Here is a 24,224-nt window from a genome sequence, read left to right as displayed (position 1 = left end):
GTTTGTCTACTGCTGCAACAGGTCCAGAACAGATGTCATCTCTCTGGCCCTGCACTCAACCCTGGAACACCTAGATAACAAGGACACCTATGTCAAACTCCTACTTATTGACTACGGCTCAGCCTTTAACACCATTATTCCCATGAAACTCATCTCCAAACTCCATGGCCTAGGCCTCAGCTCTCTCTCTGCGACTTGATCCTGACCGTCCTAACTCACTGACCACAATCAGTAAAGATAGACAACAACACACGATCCACAATCCTCCACAATCATCCTCAACACCGGTGCCCCAAAAGGTTGCATTCTCAGCCCCCTACTATACTCCTTATACACCTATGACTGTGGCCAAATTCCCCTCAGATTCAATTTTCATGTTTGCTGACAACACCACCATAGTGGGTTGGATCTCAAACAATGACAAAATAGAATACAGGAATGAAATAGAGAATCTGGTGAACCGCTGCGGCAACAATAATCTTTCCCTCATTGTTCACAAAACAAAGAAGATTGTCATCGACTTCAGGAAGTGTAAAGGAGAACATGCCCCTGTCTACATCAATGGGGGTGAAGTGGAAAGGGTCGAGAGTTTCAAGTTTTTAGGTGTCCAGATCACCAACAACCTGTCCTGGTCCCCCCTCATGCCGACACTATAGTTAAGAAAGGCCAACAATACCTCCACTTTCTCCGAAAACTAAGGAAATTTGGCATGTCAGCTGTGACTCTCACCAACTTTTACAAGGAAGCATTCTGTCTGGTTGTATCACAGCTTGATATGACCTCCTTCTCTGTCCAAAACCACAAGAAACTACAACAAGTTGTGATTTTAGCCCAATCCATCGTGCAAACCAGCCTCCCATCCATTGACTCTGTCTATACTTCCCATTGCCTTGGCAAAGCAGCCAGCTTAATTAAGGACACCATGCACCCCGGACATTTTCTCTTCCACCTTCTTCCATCAGGAAAAAGATACAGAATTCTGAGGTCATGTACCAACTGACACAAGAATAGCTTCTTCCCTGCTGCCATTAGACTGTTGAGTGAACCTACCTTACATTAAGTTGATCTTTCTCTACACTCTAGATATAATTGTAACACTACATTCTGCACTCTCTTGTTTCCTTCTTTATGAATGGTATGCTTTGTCTGTATTGTGCGCAAGATACTTTTCACTGTATGTTAATACATGTAACAATAATAAATCAAATCAAAGCAAGAATGGCCTTCCTCAGACTAGGAGACCAAAATGCACACAATACACAATGTGTGGCCTCACCAAGGCCCTATATAACTGCAGCAAGACATCTTTATTCCTATGCATTAGCTTTCCTCACTGCCTGCTCTGGAAGGTAGAGAGAAAACAGGGAACTATAGATCAGTGAGCCTAATGTCCGTACTGGAGAAGTTGCTGGAATCTATTATCAAGGATTTCATAACTTTTGGCATTTGGAAGGCAGTGGTACAATCAGACAAAGTCAGATTTACGAAAGGGAATTCATGCTTGACAAATCTATTGGAATTTTTTGAGGATGTAACCTTGTAAGGGGAGGGATCATATGTCAAGATAAGGTCCTGTTTGGGGTCAAAATAGGCCAATAAATTGGAGGGTAGAAGTTGCTGGATAACACACTGTTGAAAGCCTCTCGCTGTGATATTTCCCCAAGATCACCTTTGGTGTTTCTGTAGTAGGTTATGCAAGGGGGCCAGCAAGGAAGCCAAATTTGGAATAATCTTCCTGTAATAATTCACTAATCCCAGGAAGGATTTCAATTCCATGGTGTTCGTTGGTGTTGGAAACTCCTTAATGGCCCTCACCTTTTCATCCACTGTAAGAAGACCCTCGCCATCTACCCGATTGCTGAAATAGGTCATGGCACTTGCTTGGAAGACACATTTTTACCTTTTCAGGCATACCCCAATCTCTGGAAATTGCCTTAAGACCACTTCCAGATTCACTAAGTTTTCATGTTCGGAGGTTCCTGTGACAAAGAAAACACCACAAACTGAGATAATCCTTGCAGTATGTTCTCTATGACCCATTGAAAAATGGTGCATGCAGATGAGACCCCAAAGAGCAGGCGAGTGTGCTGTACAGGACTTTTTACATATTGTCATGTACTTTCAGGAAGGCTCTTTCAATTCAAGTTGGAAGTATGCACGACTCATGTTCAAATTTGATAAAGTTTGGCCAACAGTTAATCTGCTGTTCAGGTCTTCAATCCAAGGCATGGAGTACTTGTCAAGTTTAGAAACCCTACTGACAGTAAGCTGATAGTCTCCATAAAGGCAGACCAATCTATCTGGTTTAACGATAGGAACTAATATCTTCGCTCTGATTTGAGGGATGAATGCTGCATGGGACCCTTGCAGCAGCCTACTGCTGCTCAAGTAAAATGGACTCATTGGTGGGAACCAATGACAAACAACTATGAAGCCAGAAATACAAGCATAGCAGCTGGAATAAAAACAGGGTATAGAAGTTAACTGAAAAGCAAGATATGCTGGGATTACCTCAGTCCAAACACAAAGACAATTCTGGCTGGACATGTGCTTTTGCAAGATTCAACCTCAGACAACTGAAAACTACAGATGTACCAGAACACATTAGTATGTGTAAAAGGATCGTGATACGTTTCCTGACAAATGAATCACCATGAGATACACAGAGCAGACATGCCTCAGTAAAAGAAAACATTAGATGAGTATTAGAAGCTGAAACCAAACACCCAGGTATACAGTCACAAACTACTGAAACTCATTACCACGCATTGAAACCCATCAACAATGTGAAACGAATTAAACCAAAGCACCTAATAGACCGGATCCTTAGAAGATTGCAGAAGACAGTCACCAGCATATGAAAACATGGTCTGACCCCCTCTCCAGCCTTCCCTAAAGCAAGTCTGAACACAGCAGAGCCTGCAGCAGCTTGCCTCCTGACGAGAGAGACAACAAATTGATGGAATCATGAGGATCCAGGTAATATATGGATTTCCAAATGATCGAATAGTTAGAGAAAGCGAATTGTTAAAGTTGTAAAACTTAAGTCTTTTACTGTTTGAAATAAAGTTGCAAATTGGTTCACGTGCGCAGTCCTTTTGTCTGATACATGCAGAGGTGATTCGGTAAAACCCATTACACGTGGTGCTGGTTGAGTGAGTCCGCAGAGTCTTAGAGATACAATGAATCCCATTCAACATCCTCTCCACAATCAGAGGGCACAGCTATCTGGCATTGCCTGTAGTCCCTGAACTCCTTTCTCTGCATTCTCCAATGATAGAGCTTTCTCTATGGCCTTCTTCAGATTCAAATTGGGTTCTGCCAATAATTTTTTGGATTGTCACATTGTTAATTCCACAGACCTGTGGATTGCACAACCTGTGGATGTGGTGTATCTGGATTTCCAGAAAGCATTTGACAAAGTTCTGCACCAAAGACTGCTATAGATAAAGGTGCACAGTGTTACGGGTAATGTATTAGCATGGATACAGGATTGGTTAACTAACAGAAAGCAAAGGGTGGGGGTAATTGGCAGTTTTTCTGGTTCGTGATCAGTGACTAGTGGTGTGCCTCAGAGATTAGTGTTGGGATCGCAATTGTTTATGATTTACATAGATGATTTGGAGTTAGGGACCAATTGTAGTGTGTCAAAATTCGCAGATGACACTAAGATGGGTGGCAGAGCAAAGTGTGCAGAGGATGCTGAAAGTCTGCAAAGGGATGTAGATAGTCTAAGTGAGTGGGCGAGGGTCTGGCAGATGGAGTACAATGTTGGTAAATATGAGGTCATCCATTTGGTAGAAATAACAGCAAAATGGACTATTATTTAAATGGTAAACAATTGCAGCATGCTGCTGTGCAGAGGGACCTGGGTGTCCTTGTGCAGGAATCTCAAGGAGTTGGTTTGCAGGTGCAGCAGGTAATTAAGAAAGCAAATGGAATTTTGTCCCTCCTTGCTAGAGGGATGGAGTCTAAAAGCAGTGAGGTTATGTTGCAACTGGTAAGGTGCTAGTGATACCTGGAGTATTCTGTACAGTTTTGATCTCCCTACTTAAGAAAGGATATACTGGCACTGGATGGGGTGCAGAGAAGATTCACTAGGTTGATTCCGAGTTAAGAGGTTGGCTTATGAGGACAGACTGAGTAGATTGGGGCTGTACTCAAATGACAAAGTGCACAGAAGGGTGTGTTGTCTGCCTGGTGCTCGGGTACAGGATGTCGCAGCTGGGCTGCAGAGGAATCTGGAGTGGGAGGGTGAGAACCCAGTTGTGGTGGTACATGTGGGTGCCAGCGACGTAGGCAAAGTGCGGACTGAGGATCTGGGGAGGGAGTATGAGAAGCTGGGAATGGAATTAAAAAGTAGAACCGACAAGGTGGTCTTCTCTGGGCTACTGCCTGAACCGAGTGCAGACGGGCGTAGGGTTGACAGGATAAAGGAAGTGAATGGGTGGCTCAGAGATTGGTGTGGGAGGAATGGGATCGAATTTATGGGGCATTGGCACCAGTATTGGGGTAGGTGGGACTTGTTCGGGCGGGATGGGGTTGGTCTGAATCGTGCTGGGACCAGAGTGCTGGCGAATCGAGTAAAGAGGACTGTAGACAGGGCTTTAAACTAATTAGGGGGGGGGAGGGTGCGAGGGTAGGTGATGTTAGGAGGTCTACAGTTAAGGATAGGGTACAGGTAAGGGAAGAGGCTGAGGATGTCCCAAGTGGTGGCGTTACGGCAAATAGGGTCCAGAAGAAGGCTGGGATGAAAGCGCTATATCTGAATGCACGAAGCATTCGGAATAAAGTGGATGAGCTGGTGGCGCAGATCGACACAAATGGATACGATCTGGTGGCCATTACAGAGACGTGGCTGCAAGGTGACAGGGACTGGGAGATGAATGTACAGGGCTATCAAGTGTTTAGGAAGGATAGGCAGGAGGAAAGAGGGGGTGGCGTAGCTCTGCTGATTAAGGACAGCATCAAGGTGGTAGCAAGGGATGATATCGGAGCCAAAGAGCAGAAAGTGGAATCGTTGTGGGTGGAGATTAGGAACAGCAAAGGGAGGAAGACGCTGGTGGGTGTCGTCTATAGGCCCCCGAATAATGATCTGGAGGTGGGGCGGGCTGTTAACGCGCAAATAAGTGCGGCGTGCAGGAATGGGACGGCAGTAGTTATGGGGGATTTCAATCTGCATATTGATTGGTCGACCCATGTTGGACGAGGTGGGCTCGAGGAGGAGTTCTTGGAATGCTGCCGGGATAGTTTCCTGGAACAGTGTGTGTTGGAGCCGACGAGGGAGCGAGCTATCTTGGATCTGGTGCTATGTAATGAGGCGGGTAGAATTAGGGACCTTGAGGTGAAGGATCCTCTTGGAGAGAGTGATCATTGTATGGTGGAGTTTCTGTTGCAGATGGAGGAGGAGAAAGTGGGTTCCCGGACACGTGTCCTTTGTTTGAATAGAGGGGAGTATGGTAGGATGAGAGAAGAATTGGCGAATGTGGACTGGGGGAGCGCGTTGGAAGGTAGGTCTGCTGAGGAGCAGTGGAGGATCTTTAAGGAGATCTTTCTTGGTGCTCAGCAGAAATTTATTCCGATGGTTAAAAAGGACAGTAGGAAGAGAGGTAATAAGCCGTGGATAACGAAGGAGGTGAAGGAAAGTGTTAAATTAAAAGCGGAGGAATTTAGAGTAGCTAAGAGCAGTGGGCGAGAAGAGGATTGGGAAAGGTTTAAATGTCAACAAAGATTGACAAAAAAGTTGATAAAGGAGGGTAGAAGAAGCTATGAAGCTGGGCTAGCGCTTAATATAAAAAAGGATAGCAAGAGTTTTTATAAATATATAAAAAGGAAGAGGCTGGCTAGGGTGAACGTTGGTCCCTTAGCGGATGAGAAAGGGGACCTAGTGGTAGGGGATGGGGATATGGCTAAGGTCTTGAATAACTTTTTTGTTTCTGTCTTCACGGAGGAGGACGTGAATAATTTGCCGGGTGTTAGCGATGGAAAGGTGGTAGGACTGGAGGGTCTTAATGACATTACTGTTACTAGAGAGGTGGTGCGCGACAGACTGGAGGGGCTGATTGTGGACAAGTCCCCAGGACCGGATGGAATGCATCCGAGGGTTCTGAAAGAAATGGCGGAGGTGATAGTGGATGCCTTGGTGGTTATTTTCCAGACGTCGCTGGATTCCGGGGAAGTGCCGGAGGATTGGAAAACGGCTAATGTTACGCCGTTGTTTAAGAAGGGTGCCAGGCAAAAGGCGGGGAATTACAGGCCGGTTAGTTTAACGTCTGTGGTAGGTAAAATGTTAGAATCCGTCATTAAGGAGGAAATTGCGAGGCATCTTGAAGGGAATTGCTTGATAGGGCAGACGCAACACGGTTTCATTAAAGGGAAGTCGTGTCTGACAAATTTACTGGAGTTCTATGAGGATGTGTCTAGGGCGGTGGATAGAGGAGAGCCGGTGGATGTGGTCTTTCTGGATTTTCAGAAGGCGTTTGATAAGGTACCTCACAAGAGGTTACTGCAGAAGGTCAGAGGACATGGAGTTGGGGGTAGGGTGTTAGCGTGGATAGAGGATTGGTTGTCAAATAGGAGGCAGAGAGTGGGGGTCAATGGGTGCTATTCGGATTGGCGGATGGTGACTAGTGGGGTGCCCCAGGGGTCGGTGCTGGGGCCTCAGCTATTTACCATTTATATAGATGATCTGGAGGAGGGAACCGAGTGTAGGGTGTCGAAATTTGCTGATGACACCAAGATTGGGGGAAAGGCAAATTGTGCGGAGGGTGTGGAGAGTCTGCAGAAGGATCTAGATAGGCTGGGCGAATGGGCCAGGAAATGGCAAATGGAATTTAATGTTGGCAAGTGTGAGGTGGTCCACTTTGGTAGGAAGAATGGTAGGAAGGACTATTACTTACGTGGCGAAAAACTGCAGCAGGCGACGGTGCAGAGGGACCTCGGGGTCCTTGTGCATGAGTCGCAAAAACCCAGCCTGCAGGTGCAGCAGGTGGTCAGGAAGGCGAATGGGATGCTGGCCTTCATAGCGAGGGGGATTGAATATAAAAGTAGGGAGGTCTTGCTGCAGCTGTATAGGGCATTGGTGAGGCCACAGCTGGAGTACTGTGTGCAGTTTTGGGCGCCGCACCTGCGCAAGGATATTTTGGCCTTGGAGGGAGTGCAGAGGAGGTTTACTAGGCTGATACCGGAGTTGAGGGGGTTGAGCTATGAGGAGAGGCTGAATAAACTAGGCTTGTACTCGTTAGAGTTTAGAAGAATGAGGGGAGATCTCATTGAGACGTATAAGATGATGAATGGGATGGATAGGATAGAGGTGGAAAGACTCTTCCCGCTCAAAAAAGACAGTAGGACTAGGGGGCACAGCCTCAAGATAAAGGGGGGGCGGTTCAGAACGGAGTTGAGGAGGAACTTCTTCACTCAAAGGGTGGTGAATCTCTGGAATTCTCTGCCCGTTGAAGTGGTGGAGGCTGCCTCGCTAAATATTTTTAAGAAGCGGGTTGATGGGTTTTTGATAAGAGAGGGGATTAAGGGTTATGGGGAGAGGGCGGGAAAGTGGAACTGAGCCACGACAGATCAGCCATGATCTTATTGAATGGCGGGGCAGGCTCGAGGGGCCGGATGGCCTACTCCTGCTCCTATTTCTTATGTTCTTATGAATTCAGAATAAGGGGAAATCTTATATAAATGTATAAGATTATGAAGGGACTAGTTAAGATAGAAACAGGGAAATTGTTTCCACTGGCGGGTGAAACTAGAATTAGGGGGCATAGCCTCAAAATAAGGGGAAGCAGAGTTAGGACTGAGTTGAGGAGGAACTTCTTCACACAAAGGGTTGTGAATCTGTGGAATTCCTTGCACAGTGAAGCAGTTGAGGCTACCTCATTGAATGTTTTTAAGGCAAGAATAAATTTTTGAACAATAAAGGAGTTAAAGGTTGTGGTGAGCGGGCAGGTAAGTGGAGCTGAGTCCACAAAAAGATCAGCCATGATCTTATTGAATGGCGGAGCAATTTATTGGCCTATTTTGACCCCAAACAGGACCTTATCTTGACATATGATGCCTCCCCCCACAAGATTACATCCTCAAAAAATTCCAACAGCTTTGTCAAGCATGAATTCCCTCTCGTCAATCTGGCCTACTCCTGCTCCTAGTTCTTATGTTGTTCAGGGGTGGGCTGAATTCACAGTGCAATGCCAATTTTCACATACTGGCTGAAAATTTGGTGATGGGTTTACCTGGCCATGTTAAAGCAGCATTACTGGAGTATTATGGAAAGTTTTGGGTTGTAATAGCCTTTAACCAGGTCCACCAGTTCATTAGAAGTTTTGGAGTCAGACGCATCTGGGTAGGTCAGGCCTTTTGTTACATTGATGGTCAGGGCCCCTCATGCTGTTAACAGGAGCACTTTCTGCTTTTCATCCCCCTCAATGTTGTTGGCCCAAAAAAAATGCATGCACTCTGTGTTTTGGGCCAAGTCTTCTATGCTTGCATTATACATTTCAAGTTATCAAAATAAGGCATTCCCAGAAGATTATTCATCTTGACTGTAAAGCTGGTCCAGAAGGAAAAAAACTTGCTTTACTCTTTGAACACAAATGCAGATTGGTTGATTGCTTTGAGGAACATCTCTTTCAGTGCCTGTCAGATTCATTTGCCACCCTACTTTCACTCTGACCTATTGGTCCTTTGCAGGACATTTGTCCAGGCCTTCTTTACACATGGGATGGCCTTCCTTTCCTGTCCCTTGGCATCAGGATTTTGACGTCCTGCACCAGAGAAGACGGGCACTCATTTGTAAAACTGGGAGCGCTTAGCCTCTCCGACTTGTCATCCCATCTGGCGTGGCCTCCTGGCAATAATGACCTTCCTCTGAATAGTTGTGATATTCACATCGTCCTAAGCCTCATCCACAACTCCTGGTAGCCTTCGGGGACCCTTTCAAACCCTCCATCCGGGACCCAAAGCCGATGTGTTCTCACCCACCCCCGCCCCCCACTCCGCCACTCAGAGACCAAAACAACAAGACGCCTTAATTGGCCACCAAGTGTAATATTTGTGTTAACAATTTGAGAAACCCTCTCTGCCCATGCTGCCTTCGGACATAGTACCAAACTCAAAATACTGGCCCTGGAACTGCACTTCCTCTTTCAATTAGGGACTTTACAGACTTCTGGACTCCTAACACTGTGTTGTGAAACTCATATTTTTCAAAACTAATTTTTTTTAAATATGGAAAGATTTATTTGGATACTTGGCTGCTGATCTGAAGCTTTTTTAAAGAAGGGTCACAAGTTCAACTTTGGACTGGGAGCAATCCTGCATTTTTCCAAATCACCTGATAATATGGTACTTGAAGGGGAAAAGCTATTTGTTTGCTTGTAATTGCAATCATCTTGAACTGGCAAAGGCTGGTGATTTATTGAAAATGACATGACAGGAACAAGCTTTAAGTTTTGAACTCAGTGTGTTTTGGGGAATAAGCTGAGAAGGCTGCCCTGGACTCGCACACTCCCTGTTTTGTCTGAAATTCAGTGTGGTCATCATTCTGCAGTCGGAGAATCCTCACCTAAGTATATCTTGATTGCATTTGAAAACCTGGAAAGTTGAGAGAAGAATTGATCCAGTTTTATCTGCACCACATTGGTGAAAACCTTCAGATATCTACTGGGACCAGCGGCCCATCTTCACACAAGGGAGTTCCAGATCGATAGCATTGAAACTCTGCAAACTTTATCCTTTATTTTATAAAGCCCATCTTTGTAACGACCCTGTCTGTTTGTCTTTGCATGCATGCACTGGAGTACTTTTAAAAAGGAATTGATAGTTATATTTCCAGAGCACAATGGTGTGTGCACCAGTTCTTGCAATTTATTTCAAAAGAGAATTTTTGTTTAATAATAAACAATAAATTTGAGTTTTTTGAAAGAAGTCTCTTTTTTATTCTGGGTCTAACAGTACTAAACGTAAATAATTGGCAATTTTAGTGAGTGAAGTAAACATTTGAACATGTGGATAAACTGCACACTCCTTCCATCCCTGTCACAATAACTGAGCTTAACTATTTTGGATCATAACTTTAAGCCCCCATTTTTTCTAGAGGGCAGCTGTTGGTGATGATTTTACTGTTCAGTCAAATAATCCTTTTATTCCATCACCCTTTCATTAACTTAAAACCAGTTACTGCTCAATCCCTAAATCTTCCAGTCTCCGGATCATCAGAGATGGGATAGAGGCCCCAAGATTCATGGGAGGATCCCATGGAATTCCTGATGTGTTGACCTTTGTGGGAATTGCCTGGCAAGTTTCAACTTCCAATCGGAAACTCCCTTGCTCCCCAGAGCCGTCCATGAATATCTCTGAGTCAGAGACTTTGGATATTTCTGTACTCTCCCGGATAGTGATGACAAATTAATACCTAGTTTTAACACCTGGGGGACTACACAACTGACGCAGCAGTCACTCACAGTCCAATAACACCTCTGACTAATGGTCTGACCGCCCCAGCACCACCACCCCCCCAATTTCTGAACTGCCCTTCACCTTCAGATGTTAGAGAGAGGTTTTTCACACAGAGCATAGTGGGGGTATGGAATGCTCTGCCAAGCAAGGTGGTGGAGGCAGGCACGCTGGAGTTGTTTAAGAGTTACTTAGATAGGCACATGAGTGGGATGGAGATGGAGGGATATAGGAGACTGTTTTAAATAAGGTTCAGGAGCCTTGGGATGTTCCTGGGAATCAATTGATTCCTTTGGACCTTCCAACACATTTTCTGGCTCACTTGTTTCACTTGGGAATTCCCTTGAATGTGTGTATAAGGATGTGGATGATACTGATGTTTTTCTCTTTTAATCCACAGGTGTTTCGGTCTGCCTTGTTGTCCAACAAGGGGCATACACGTGATGGGTCGTACGAGGGCTGCTCTTGGTTGTTTTGAGAATAGCCTAGTACTTCATGTCGTTAGTGTATGCTTAAACTGGACCAGATGCTGGGCAACACGACAGCTCAGTGACTATCACTGTTTGCTGTGCAGATACATGGATTTGGGCCAGTGTCTGTGGGACTTTGTGCATTCTCCCTGTCTTGCGTGCGTTTTCTCTGGGTGCTCCGGTTTCCTCCCACTCCCCAAAGGTGTACTAATAGGCTGATTGTGTAACAAATCATCCCTAAATTAGTCTTCCCTCAATGTGGAATGCCATAAGCATAGACAAAGGTCATGGGTGGAGGGGGGACTCATAATGTTAAAATGGCAGCGCGGGCTCGTTGGGCTGAAGGGCCTTTTTCCCAGGCTGTTTTGTTCTTTGTTCTCTGATCTGACTATCCCCAACCACCTTTTTGACTCTCCCTCTGGATCATGTCGCCATCCTCTCACCACATGCTTCCCAACTCCCCCAGCTAACTATCCTCCTGACCTTTTGGTTCCTTTGCCATTCACTTTACGTTAGTGCCCTCTGGTTCTTGATCCTTCTGCCAGTGAAGACTGTTTGTATTTATTCAGCTGCCATGGTGATTCAAACGGACATGCAAAATCCACCTTTGTACCAAGAAAATCCTAAGTTCATCTGTCCACATGAGCTCTCAGTGAATTGAACCCAACAGTCCAGCCAAGTACATCAGAGTGTGTCGAACATGTGTTTTTCAGGCAGTCAGCCTAGTTTGGGGAAAAGTTAACTTAATGTATTACGCAAGAGTTTTTTAAAAATTTGCAAGTGTTTTTAATAAAACTAAGTCCATTCTCTGTCTCAAAGTAAAAGCATCTGAGTAAATCCAATTTTGAGTAATAAATTGGTCAAAGTGTCTGTATAGAATATTTCCCAGGCAACTTTCATGGCTTTGAACATCTCTATTGAATCTCCTCTCACCCTTCCCAAGCCCGGCTTCTCCAATCTATACATAACTGAAATCTCTCGTCACTGAATGCATCCTCTAATTTTTTTCCCCTGTACCCCCTCTAATGCTTTCACATTCTTCCTGAAGCGTGGTACCCAGAACTGAATATACCAGTTGAGCTCAATGCAATATTCTGCAAAGGTCAAGCAAAAATTCCTTGTTTTTGTACTCTGCCTCCAGGATCCTGCATGCCGTATTTTCCACTTCACAAGGACTTCCAAGTTTTTCTGTTATCTGTAAACTCTGAAATTGCATCCTGTGCATCAAATTCTAGGTTATTAACATGGATCAATATCAGCACTGATCCTAACACCGACCATTAGCTTTGTTTCTGTCGCCAAAAATGCTGTCTGCATTTTCTGCTGGTGTTGTAGTTTTGCTGTGGAGATGCTGGCGTTAGACTGGGGTAAACACAGTAAGAAGTCTCACAACTCTGCCCCTTCATCAGGTCTCACTTGACAAAGGGGCATGGCCCCGAAAGCTAATGGTGTTTGCTATCAAATATATCTGTTGGACTTTAACCAGATGTTGTGAGACTTCTTACGGTGTTATAGTTTGCCAGTATCCATAGTACTTGATGAGGGAATGATGAAGGACCTGTTCACCAAGAAGGAACAAGGGATTAATGGAAGAAGCAATAACAACCAGGACACATGATGAAGTTGTCCAATCAGCAGCTACCCCGTTCCAGGATGTAGCCCGATCCGCCGGCTAAAACAAATTAATATCCCCCGTGATATTTCTCCGGGGTTTTTACAACAGCAGCGCCCTGAATATTCACCTGCTAACCTCGGGAACTCCAGGACAATCCTCCAAGGTTGGCAACCCCTAAACACCCGCTCGAGACAACAACTGCCACGTCCCGTCACAAAGCCGCTCACGTGACGGCAGTGGCCGCCCAGTTGGCGGACCGAATGTGCGAGCATGACGTCCTGGCGCAGAGAGCGCGCGCCGAGGTAGGCGGGAGCGTGTGCGCGCGTCCTCGAGACGTCGACGTCAGTGAACGCGGCAAGGGGCGGGGCTTAGCGGGACGTGTACGTGGAGACGTTGTGATGCGAAGGGAGAGTCAAGGAGACGGAGGTAATGGGCGGGTTGGCGGTGGGCTTGGATTCAATGGAGGTAACAGTCCGGGCAGGGAGTTAGCCACTGGTTAGGCCCTCCGGGGTTAAGAGAAAGGCAGAGGGGCTGGTATTTGAGGCAGTAGTTGGCTTCAGGCGCCGTGAATGGTGAGGGCCTGGCCAGCCGGTTTGAGCAGCTCTGGGGAAATCTCCCGGGAAAAGTGGGGGTCAGGTCACTGCCCACAGGTTGAGGGGGCCAGAGCGGGTAGCGGGACTCATTTAAAATTCATACCAGTATACTGGGAGAGAGTGGTTCTGTGGGATTAAATACTGTTTTTTTGGAAGAGAGTGGCTCCATGGGATTAATTTGGGATTAAATACAGTTCTATTGGGAGAGAGTGGTTATGAGATTAATTTGGGATTGAATACAGTTATTATTGAAAAAGAGTGGTTCCATGCGATTGATTTGGGATTAAATACAGTTCTATTGGGAGAGAGGAGTTCTGTTGGATTACTTTAGGATTGAATATGGTTATTATTGAAAAAGTGGTTCCATGGGATTAATTTGAAATTAAATACATTTCTTTTGGATTGAGTGGTTCTAGGGATTACTTTGTGATTGAATAGTTATGTTGAAAGAGAGTGGTTCCATGGGATTAATTTGGGATTAATGCATTTTCACTGGGAGAGAGCAGTTTGTGGGATTAATTTAGGGTTAAGTACAGTTTTAATGGAAGAGTGGTTCTGTGGGATTATTTTGGGATTGAATACAGTTCTGGTGGGTAAGTGGGCCGTTGGGATTAATTTTGAATTAAATACAGTAATAATGGAAGAGTGCTTCTGGGATTAATTTGGGATTAAGTACAGTTCCACTGGGAGAGTAGTTTGAGATTAATTTTGGATTAAATAACTGTTCTATTGGGTGAGAATGGTTTGGTGGAATTTATTTGGGATTGATTCAGTTTTATTGGGAGAGAGTGGCTCCATGAGATTAATTTGGGATTGACAGATCTGTTGAGAGAGAATGGTTTGGTGGGGTTATTTTCAGATTGATACAGGTCTTTGAGAAAGTCTGGGATAGTAATTAGTTTTAGATTGTTTGAGTATGCAATCTGAGGACAGAAATAGAATGGCCATTTTGTAAACTTCTGTGGTTCTAAATCTGATTTTCACTTTGTTTTTTTGCTATTTCTCTGAAATTCAGGATGGTCTATAGTACCATGGATCCTTCCTTAAAGTTCTCTGCCCTCTCTTTTTCATTTAATGCTACAGTCATTATGAAATTTAATCTCCATTTTCCTAAAATGTAGTCTGGGGCTGCTTTCAGGTGGCTGTAATGTTCAGAGCACCATATATTGGGTAGTTTGGAAAAACTGGCCCTTTTAATCTGGGAATAATCATTCTCAAGTCTATTATAGTCATTTGACCTCAGGAAGACCTAACCTTCATCCTCTCAAATTGTTGCAAACTTCTGCCTCATCTCCAACTTCCATTTATGCTTCAAATTCCTCGTATGTGTTGCTCCTTCCCAAGTACATGCTCATCTTTTCCACACTTTGTCTGAAATCTTCCAATCAGATTTCTGTCTGCCACAGTATTTAATAACCCATAATCAAAATCATATATCCTAGGTAATCATAGTAATCAATTCCTCCTCGCTCTTCTCTACCAATTTGTAGTGTTTAGATGATTGGACATGCCAACCTCTCTAATGCGCCCCCTGTAGTCCAGCTGAGTGGGATGCCCTGTCTGTATTCCTACCTGCTCAATCTTAATTAGAGAACCACTTGCAAAGGCTTCCCTAGACCATTTCATTAACTTAAGCCCTTGGTCCCCCTTGCTTTTCTCATCTACATACTCCTTTTACATCATCCAAAAACCTGTGTGTTGATGACATCAAATTCTGATTAGCAAGTTTGCGGATGTCACAAAAATTAGCAGAGTTGCAGGTAGTGACATGGATTTCAAAGTATACAGTAGGAGTTAGATAATGCAAACTTGGGCACAGAAGTGGCTGATGGAGTTTAATCCAGCCAAACACTAGATGAAGATCGAATTATACAGTAAATGGCAGAACTCTTAGAAGCTTTGACGGAGAGGAATCTGGGCGGATCCCTGAAAGTGACAATAGGGGTGGATAAGGTGATAAAGAAGGCATACAGCATGTCTACTTTTATCGGTTGGAATATCAAGTATAAAAATTGGCAAGTTATGTTACAGCTGTACAAAACTTTTAGACTGCATTTGGAATATTGTGTGAACTCCTAGACACTACTGAAGGACGTGGCTGTTTTGGAGCGGATGTTACCTGGTCTGGAGGGTTTTAGGCATGAGGAGAGGTTGGATAAACTCAGATTGTTTTCACTGGAAAGGCTGAGGGCAATCTGATAGAAGTCTACAAAGTTATAAGAGGCATAGTTAGGATGGATAGTCAGAGGCTTTTTCCCAGGTTGGAAGGGTTGATTATACAGGAGGGTAGCCATGATGTGGAGATGCCGGTGTTGGACTGGTGTAAACACAGTAAGAAGTCTCACAACGTGACATTAAAGTCCAACAGGTTTATTTGGCAGCACAAGCCGATACAAAATTGGCTTCTTGATAGAAGCCAGAGGGTGGTTGTAGAGAGTTGTTTTTCAAACTGGAGGCCTGTGACCAGCGGTGTGCCTCAGGGACCAGTGGTGAGCCCACTGTTATTTGTCATTAATATAAATGATTTGGGTGAGAATATAGGGGGCATGGTTAGTAAGTTTGCAGATGACACTAAGATTGGTGGCATAGTGCACAGTGAAGAAAGTTATCTCTGCTTGCAATGGGATCTTGATCAATTGGGCCAGTGGGCTAACGAATTGTAGATGGAGTTTAATTTAGATAAATGGGAAGTGATGCGTTCTGGGTAGATTGAACCGGGGCAGGAATTACTCAGTTAATGGTAGGGCATTGGGGACAGTTACAGAACAAAGAGATCCTTGAAAGTGGAGTCACAGGTGGACAGAGTAGTGAAGAAGGCATTTGGCATGCTTGGTTTCATTGGTCAGAACATGGAGTATGGGAGTTGGGACGTCGTGTTGAAATTGTACAAGACATTGATAAGGCCTCACTTGGAATACTGTGTGCAGTTCTGGTCACCCTATTATAGAAAGGATATTATTAAACTAGAAAGAATACAGAAAAGATTTATTAGGATGCTACTGAGACTTGATGGATTTGAGTTACAAGGAGAGGCTGAATAGTGTGGGACTTTTTTCTCTGGAGCGTAGGAGGCTGAGGGGTGACCTTATAGAGATCTCTAAAATAATGAGGGGCATAAACAAGGTAGGTAGTCAATATCTTTTCCCAAAGGTAGGGGAGTCTAAAACTAGAGGGTGTAGGTTTAAGGTGAGAGGGGAGAGATACAATAGTGTCCAGATGGGCAATTTTTTTCACATGGAGGGTGGTGAGCATCTGGAACAAGCTGCCAGAAGTCGTAGTAGAGGCGGGTACAATTTTATCTTTTAAAAAGGCATTTAGATAGTTACATGGATACAATGGGTCTAGAGGGATATGGGCCAAATGCGGGCAATTGGGATTAGTTAAGGAGTTTAAAAAAAAATGGAGGCGGCATGGACAAATTGGCCAAAAGGCCTGTTTCCATGCTGTAAACTTCTATGACTCTATGACTAGCTTTCGGAGCGCTGCCCCTTCACTCACCCGATGAAGGGGCAGCATTCCAAAAGCTAGCGGCTCATGCTACCAAATAAACCTGTTGGACGACTTCTTATTTATACAAAGCTGAGAGATAGTAAATTTAGGAGAGATGTGCAGGGAAAGTTTTTCAGAGGGAGGTGGGTGCCTGGAATGCACTACCAGTGGAGGTGGTGGAAGCAGGCATGTTAGTAATTTTCATGGTGTACCTTGATAGACACGTGAATGGGATGTGAACATAAGGATAGAAACCGTATGTTAGTGCAGGCTTGGTGCAGTACTATACTGTATTTATTTTACCTTGCCACCACTACTCTTGACACCTGATTTATCACATTACTCATCTGACTGGATTTCAGTTAAGCAGAAATTTCCTCTAACTTGACACAAAAAACCAAAGTCTTTGTTTCCTGCAGTTGATTCTATCAGTCGTCCTGTATGAAGTTGAAACAGATCATTCACATCCTTGGCATTCTGTTTGATCGTTTGATGAGATACTGCCCCAATACCAAAACAGTTCATTTCACCTCTAACATTACCTGTCTCCATCCTTACCTCAGCTGATCTGCTTTAGCCCTCATCCATTCCTGTAGATTAACATTGTGATGCTCTCCTGACTGGCCTTCTGTCTCCCATCCTCCATAAACTTACAATTATCCAAAATCTCACTGCTTGCTTCCTAGCTCACACTAATGTCTGTTTATTCAATACCTTGGTGCTCGCTGGCCTACACTGGCTCCTGATCCAACCTTGATTTTAAAATGATCATCTTTGATTTCATTTTACCATGATCTCATCCCTCCCTATCTCTGTATCTCTTTAGCCCCTTAATCAGTCAATGCCTTTCTCAAATTCCAGCCTCTTGACCATCCCTAGTTTTAAATGGTCCACTATTGGTGCCATGCCTTCAGCTGTCTAGGTTCTAAGCTTTGGAATTCACTCCCTCTGTCCACCTCTATCTCTTTAATTTCTTTAGGAGACCCTCAAAATCAATCTCTTTGACCAAGCTTTTGATTAATGCCCTAATGTCTCCTTACGTGTTAAGAACATAAGAAATAGGAGCAGGAGTAGGCCAACTAGCCCTTCGAGCCTGCCCCGCCATTCAATAAGATCATGGCTGATCTGTCGTGGCTCAGTTCCACATTCCCGCCCTCTCCCCATAACCCTTAATCCCCTCTCTCATCAAAAACCCATCAACCCGCGTCGTAAAAATATTTAGCGAGGCAGCCTCCACCACTTCAACGGGCAGAGAATTCCAGAGATTCACCACCCTTTGAGTGAAGAAGTTCCTCCTCAACTCTGTTCTAAACCGCCCCCCCTTTATCTTGAGGCTATGCCCCCTAGTCCTACTATCCTTTCTGAGCGGGAAGAATCTCTCCAGCTCTATCCTATCCATCCCATTCATCATCTTATACATCTCAATGTTCAGTGTGAAATATCAAAAAATCTTAGTATATTAAAGGTAAATTGTTGAAATTGTTAATTGATGAGACAATAATGAAACTTTAAACAAAAATCAGGAGCCACAGACCCATATTTTTTGAGTTTATTTATTAGTGTCACATGTAGGTTTATGCTAACAGTGCAATGAAGTTACTATGAAAATTCTCTAGTCGCCACACTCTGGCACCTGTTTATGTATGCTGAGGGACAATTTAGCGTGGCCAGTGCATCTAACCAGCACGACATTCAGACTGTGGGAGGAAACTGGAGCACCCAGAGGAAACACATGCAGACACAGAACGTGCAGACTCTGCACATTAAAGAAAAGTGCGCGCGCGCGCACACACACACACACACACACACACACGAAACATCTCTCTGAGTACTGAGTTGAGCAGAAGAGGATGTGTAATCAGTTTGCTTATGTTATGGAGATGTATAATGCTGGTCTGCTTGCTGTTAATGGAGTAGATTGAATATTTTGTCTATATTTTGGCAGCTGAGATGCCTGGAAGGAAAAGTGTGTCAGAGCTGCACTGAGATTCCTAAAATGGTGGTGTAATAAAAGTTGTTTTCAATTCATCTGAAAGGCAGTTTCTCTGGTATATAAAGTCAATTGTTAGACGATTTAGATACAGAATAATCTCTGACAAGTTTCTGTTTCCATTTGTTGCCTTGGGAACAATTTTCTTCACTTTACATTGTGCAGATTTCCTGAAAATTCACAACAGGAAGCATTTTTGTTGTTAGTGCCATTAGATTTGCCTTCTCAAATGTTGTACATCTCCTGAGAACTAAATTAATTAAAGCATACTAATTTCAGAGGAACCCATGTTGAGCTGTTGGTTAAGGAAGCTATACTGAATGATTTTGGCTTTTCAGCATGAAATATTTTTCCATAGAACATTGATTTATTTCTCTAGAGAAAGCCATTTCCTGGATTGAAGTCTTTTAGAAGCTGAATAGAAGCAAACTTTGAGTTCCTCAGCCCATTTGGCTTTTCTCCCTTTTTCAGAAGTTTCAGGTCTCCTAATACCTCAAATTTAAAATGCCCATTCTTGTACTTAAATCCCTTTTATGGTTTGTCACTCTCTATCTTTAACCTTTTCAACCTTCCAATAGCAAAAGAGATGTTTAACCTTTGGCAAACAGTGCTGTTCCTGCTGAGACAGAATGGTAAAGGAAGCTTACAGTAGTAGTTTGCATACTTGTTATTCTAGAAATATCTCAGTTTTGAAGTATCAGTGATCAGTGTCTATTGTACTCAGACATGACAGCTGTTCTGTGCACAGCAAGCAGTAGAGCAATATCTCCAAAAAGCCACTGACTCCACAATATGGCTTTTTCAGATGGTGCCATTGACATTGTGTTTGTTCTGCATGGATTATCACGGCACCTGTCTATTAATTTTATTGTGTGAATGTTGCAGTGTTTCTTACAATGCCCGTGTATCAAGACTGCTTGTGATTTTGGTCACCTGCAAAAAACCACTTGTGCTGCTGTTGATTCACACCCGTGGCAGTCTAATATTTTGGAGGTAGCTGCTATTTTGTAAAATAACTTGCGTGCAAAATCCAATTGCAATATACACAGGCCTCAAACTGGATTTGGCTGCCTTTCTGGCACTGACAACTTATCTTTAATGACCCAAAAATAAACAGCAGGAAATAATGGAATTCCACTCTAATTAATCAGCTTTGGTGCTTAGTTTTAGTTCCTTGAAGGTCACACAGGAGGAGGAATCCTGGTTGCCACACTATAGGAAGGATATGATTGTGTTGGAAAGGGTGCAGAGGAGATTTACCAGGATGTTGCCTGGGGGTCGTCAGGAGGTCGTTAGGCTGGAGTGTTTCAGCAGTGAAGATAGACTGGTTAGCCTGAGGTTGTTTGCCTTGGAGCAGAGAAGGCTGAGGTGGATCCTCATTGAGATGTACAAAATTATGAAGGACATAAAGCGAATAGGAAGAAATTTTTCTCCTGTGTAGAGATTACTAATCAGGAGGCGTAGATTTAAGGCAAGAACCAGAAGATTTAGAGGGGACTTGAGGAAAACCTTTTCACCCAGAAGGAATATAGAACTCATTGCTTGAAAGGGTGATAGATGCAGGGATCCTCATAACATTTAGATGAGCATCTGAAATACCATAGTACACAAAGTTACAGAAAATGGGATTAAAATAGAAAGGTGTTTGATGGCTGACACAGACATAATGGGCCAAAGAATCTCTCGCTGTCCTGTAAAGCTCTGATTCTTTATGTAAGTTGATAGGGAAATAGCAGCAATACTGTCCAATCTCTTGTAAAAGGGTGGCAGTTTGTGTGTGAACCCCTTCATTTGTATGCCTGCATTTGTCTTTAAATGGAAAAGCTGTCAACCGTGGAGTTCTGCAACTCATTTTCTCACTAAGAGCCCTGCTGGGATACTTGAATTGTGTTCTATTTAATTTGACCTTTCTGGAAGGTAGGCAAAATCAGTAAATGGAACCTTGCCGTTTGTAATAAGTTGTTGACTATACTGGGCAACTGAACTTTATTTTCAGTGTGCCAAATTTATGCTTGTAATGGCAAGCATTTGGCTACACAATCTGTGTTTTAGCTGTGATGCTTCACTGAAATCTGCTTGAGATGGTGCTATGTTGGGTTAATGCCATCTCCAATCCCCAGCTAGATTCAACACACCATCTCTTATCTGACCATGTACTTCTGGCAATGGTCTAATTTACTGAGCTGTAAATGGTGTCCCTGTAGATGGCTGGATCATGCTTGTCTCAGATTTTATGCAGCGTACACAGTGGTAACTTGGGAATCTTCAAACTTGGAGCACCATACTAAAGAAAGTGGAATTCAGCTGGGCAGCTCTTTTTTTGGCCAACAAAGACATGATGAGTCAGATGGCCTGCTTCTGTGCTGTAATCTTTTATGACTGTACGTCCATACTTTGCTAACCTGTATTCAGATGCAGGTTTATTACATGTTTTTTGGGTATATCTGTTACCTTGATTTTTCAAAACATCCAAGATCCTAGGTGGTCTTGATGTGGGTCGATCTGGAGAAAATGTTTCCTCTTGTGGGAGAATGTAGAACTAGGGTTATCCTTTAAAAATAAGGCGTTGCCCATTTAAAACAGGTGAAGTAAAGATATTTCACTGAGGGTCATGAGCCTTTGGAACTGTCATCCTGGTTGTGGAAGCAGCATCCTTCTATATTTTTAAAGATAGAGGTGGATAGATTCTTGGTAAACAAGAGGCTGATAGGCTATCAGGAGTGAGCGGAGTGCAGATTTCAGGCAACTATTGGATCAGCCATGATCTTATTAAATGATGGAACAGGCTAAAAGGGCTGAATGGCCTACTCCTGCTCCTTGCTCATATGTTCCTGATTTCAGTAGTTATTAAAAAAAAAGGACTTCCTGCTGTTACTCCTAAAAGATTAAGCATTACAATTTTTATTCGTTGTAAGCTGATTTTTACATTATAACCATCGTTGTACATTTATCGATGTAGCTGTAGAAATACTATTCTCACAAAGTCAGTAAGGATGAGAAAAAAATTTCAGAACTTCTGAGATGCTACGCATCATAGACTATGTGGCTTATTTTATTGGATAGGAATTGATTAACTTGCAAAAGGATCTTTACGCTGCTTAGCTGACCTGTGAGGAGAACCCTGCAGGTAAGGTGTCCATAGGGATGAGGAAGTGAAACAGTGGGGTTCCTACTTCTGATTGTGTTTGGTGAAAATGACTGGAAAGTGTGCATACGTAATTGTAAGTCTGTGACTTTTGTATAGTAAGAAATCTTACAACACCAGGTTAAATTCTAATAGGTTCTTTTGGTAGCACAAGCCACAATTTTTCAGAACACTGTTCCTTCATCAGGTGAGTGGGAGTTCTGTTCACAAACAGGGCATATAAAGACACAAACTCAATTTACAAAATAATGGTTGGAATGCAAGTCTTAACGGTCAGGTCAACCTACAACACAGACTACGCTGAGAGATTTTGCTGTCGCACCTCTTAGACTTCTCAACCACCTCATATACCAGTTCTGCAGCAAATGCCTCATTCCGGAATCTTAAGATAGAGTCCATATTTTTGGCTTGCGCTCAAGATGCAGACCAGCTGCGAAACTCTGCCAAGCAGACAAGACAAAGGAACTGCGCCATTTACATGCACACCAAGAACAGGCAACTTGAGAAACTCGGCATCACCACCAGCAGCCACCAAGCCTCCCCCGGTACCACAGTAGAAAACTGTACTGCTGCTTGGAAGTCCATTGTCAACTTGTCAGACTACACACTTCAACCAGATAAAATTGAAGTTCTCAGCCGAGGGCTCAATTTCTGCCCCATCACAATAGACCCCATCAGTCTCCAGTGGAAACAGAGAAATTCATCAGGCAAATGAGGCTGCAGGAGTTCTTCCACAAACCCCAAGAGGCCAACAGCGAACAGTGAGACAGCCAGTGAACTGGAACAGCCGGTAAAGATCCGCAGTGCAGCAACCAAAGAGGAAATAGTCAAATTGGACTCCTCTGGAAGGCTGCTGCCTGTGACATGAAGTATGCCCAAGCCATGAGGAGGTGCGTTAATGGCAAATTCATCAGCCGCACTCAAGATGGCCCCAAACACCATCCGCACTCAAGACAAAACACAACATTGTCATCAAACCAGCAGACGAAGGAGGGGCCACTGTCATACTGAACAGAACGGATTATTGCAAAGAAGTGTACCGACAGCTGAACAACGAGGAACACTACAGACAGTTACCCACAGATCCGACCCAAAGAACACACCCGTCAACTCAACAGACTGATCAAGACCTTTGATCCGGACCTTCAGATCACCGCCTGTGCTCTCATCCCAAGTACTCCCCACGTTGGAGATCTCTACTGTTTCCCAAAGGCGCACAAGGCCAACACATCTGGCTATCCCATTGTAACGGGCAATGAGACTCTGTGCGAGAACCTCTCTGGCTATATCGAGGGCATCCTGAAATCCATCATACAAAGAACCCTCGGCTTTTGTCGCGACACTACTGAACAAGGAGCACTCCTTGTCACAATGGATGTCTCAGCACTCTGCAGCAGCATCCCCCACGGTGATGGCATTGCTGCAACTGCCTCAGTACTCAACACTGACAACTGCCAGTCTCCACATGCAATTTTACAACTCATCCACTTCATCCTGGACCACAATGTCTTCACCTTCAACAACTAGTTCTTCATCCAGACACACGGAACAGCTATGGTATATACCAGGCACATGGATGACATTTTCTTCCTTTTGGACTCATGGTGAACAATCATTGAAATAGCTATATGATGACATCAACGAGTTCCATCCCACCATCAGACTCACCATGGACTACTCTCTGGAGTCGGTTGCATTCTTGGACACGTGCATGACCATCAAGGATGGTCATCTCAATACTTCACTGGAATAACCTTACAGTGTTCCACTTCTCCAGCTTCCACCCTAAACCCGTTAAAGAAGCCATCCCCTACGGAGAAGCCCTCCGTATACACAGGATCTGCTCAGATGAGGAGGATCGCAACAGATGCCTCCAGATGCTGAAAGATGCCCTCATGAGAATAGGATATGGCACTCTACTCGTTGATGGATAGTTCCGATGTGCCACAGCAAAAAACCACACCAACCTCTTCAGAAGACAAACGCAGGACATGGCAGACTAAGTAACCTTCATCGTCCAATACATCCTCAGAGCGGAGAAGCTTTGACATCTTCTCCAGAGCCTTCAACATGTCATCGATGAAGACAAACATCTTGCCAAGACCATCCCCAGACCCCCACTTGTTGCCTTCAAATAACCACACAACCTCAAACAGCTACCCAGCCTTCAGGAGAACAGTGACCGTGATACCACACAACCCTGCCACAGCAATCTTTGCAAGATGTGCCGGATCATCAACACAGATACCATCATTTCACGTGAGAACACCATGCACTAGGTACACGGTACATATTTTTACAACCTGGCCTACGTTGTCCACCTGATACGCTGCAGGAAAGGATGTCCCGAGGCATAGTACATTGTGGAGACCATGCAGATGCTATGACAACGGATTAATGAACACCGCTCAACAATCACCAAGCAAGACGTTCTATTCCTGTTGGGGAACACTTCAGCAGTCGTAGA

At 44.0% G+C, this 24,224-nt stretch overlaps 1 protein-coding gene across 5 annotated transcripts in view; it reads left to right on the top strand.

Moving 5' to 3' along the window:
* The first annotated feature begins 2,231 nt into the window (after nt 1–2,231).
* LOC145342958 (mitochondrial nicotinamide adenine dinucleotide transporter SLC25A51-like) overlaps nt 2,232–24,224 on the top strand; it is a 39,290-nt gene continuing 17,297 nt past the window's right edge. For 2 of the 5 annotated variants that reach the window (XM_080188611.1, XM_080188614.1), the window contains exon 1: nt 12,904–12,966. The gene's annotated coding sequence lies outside the window, so the exon portion shown is untranslated. Of the gene's footprint in view, nt 2,980–12,903; nt 13,006–24,224 lie in introns of those variants that run through there. The other 3 variants (XM_080188613.1, XM_080188615.1, XM_080188612.1) reach the window with 3 other exon arrangements.

Source organism: Carcharhinus amblyrhynchos, chromosome 5, assembly GCF_965287045.1.
Source record: "Carcharhinus amblyrhynchos chromosome 5, sCarAmb.v2.hapA, whole genome shotgun sequence".
Taxonomy (NCBI): domain Eukaryota; kingdom Metazoa; phylum Chordata; class Chondrichthyes; order Carcharhiniformes; family Carcharhinidae; genus Carcharhinus; species Carcharhinus amblyrhynchos.
Note: the sequence above shows the minus strand (reverse complement) of the source record. Positions and strands in the feature narration are given on the sequence as shown.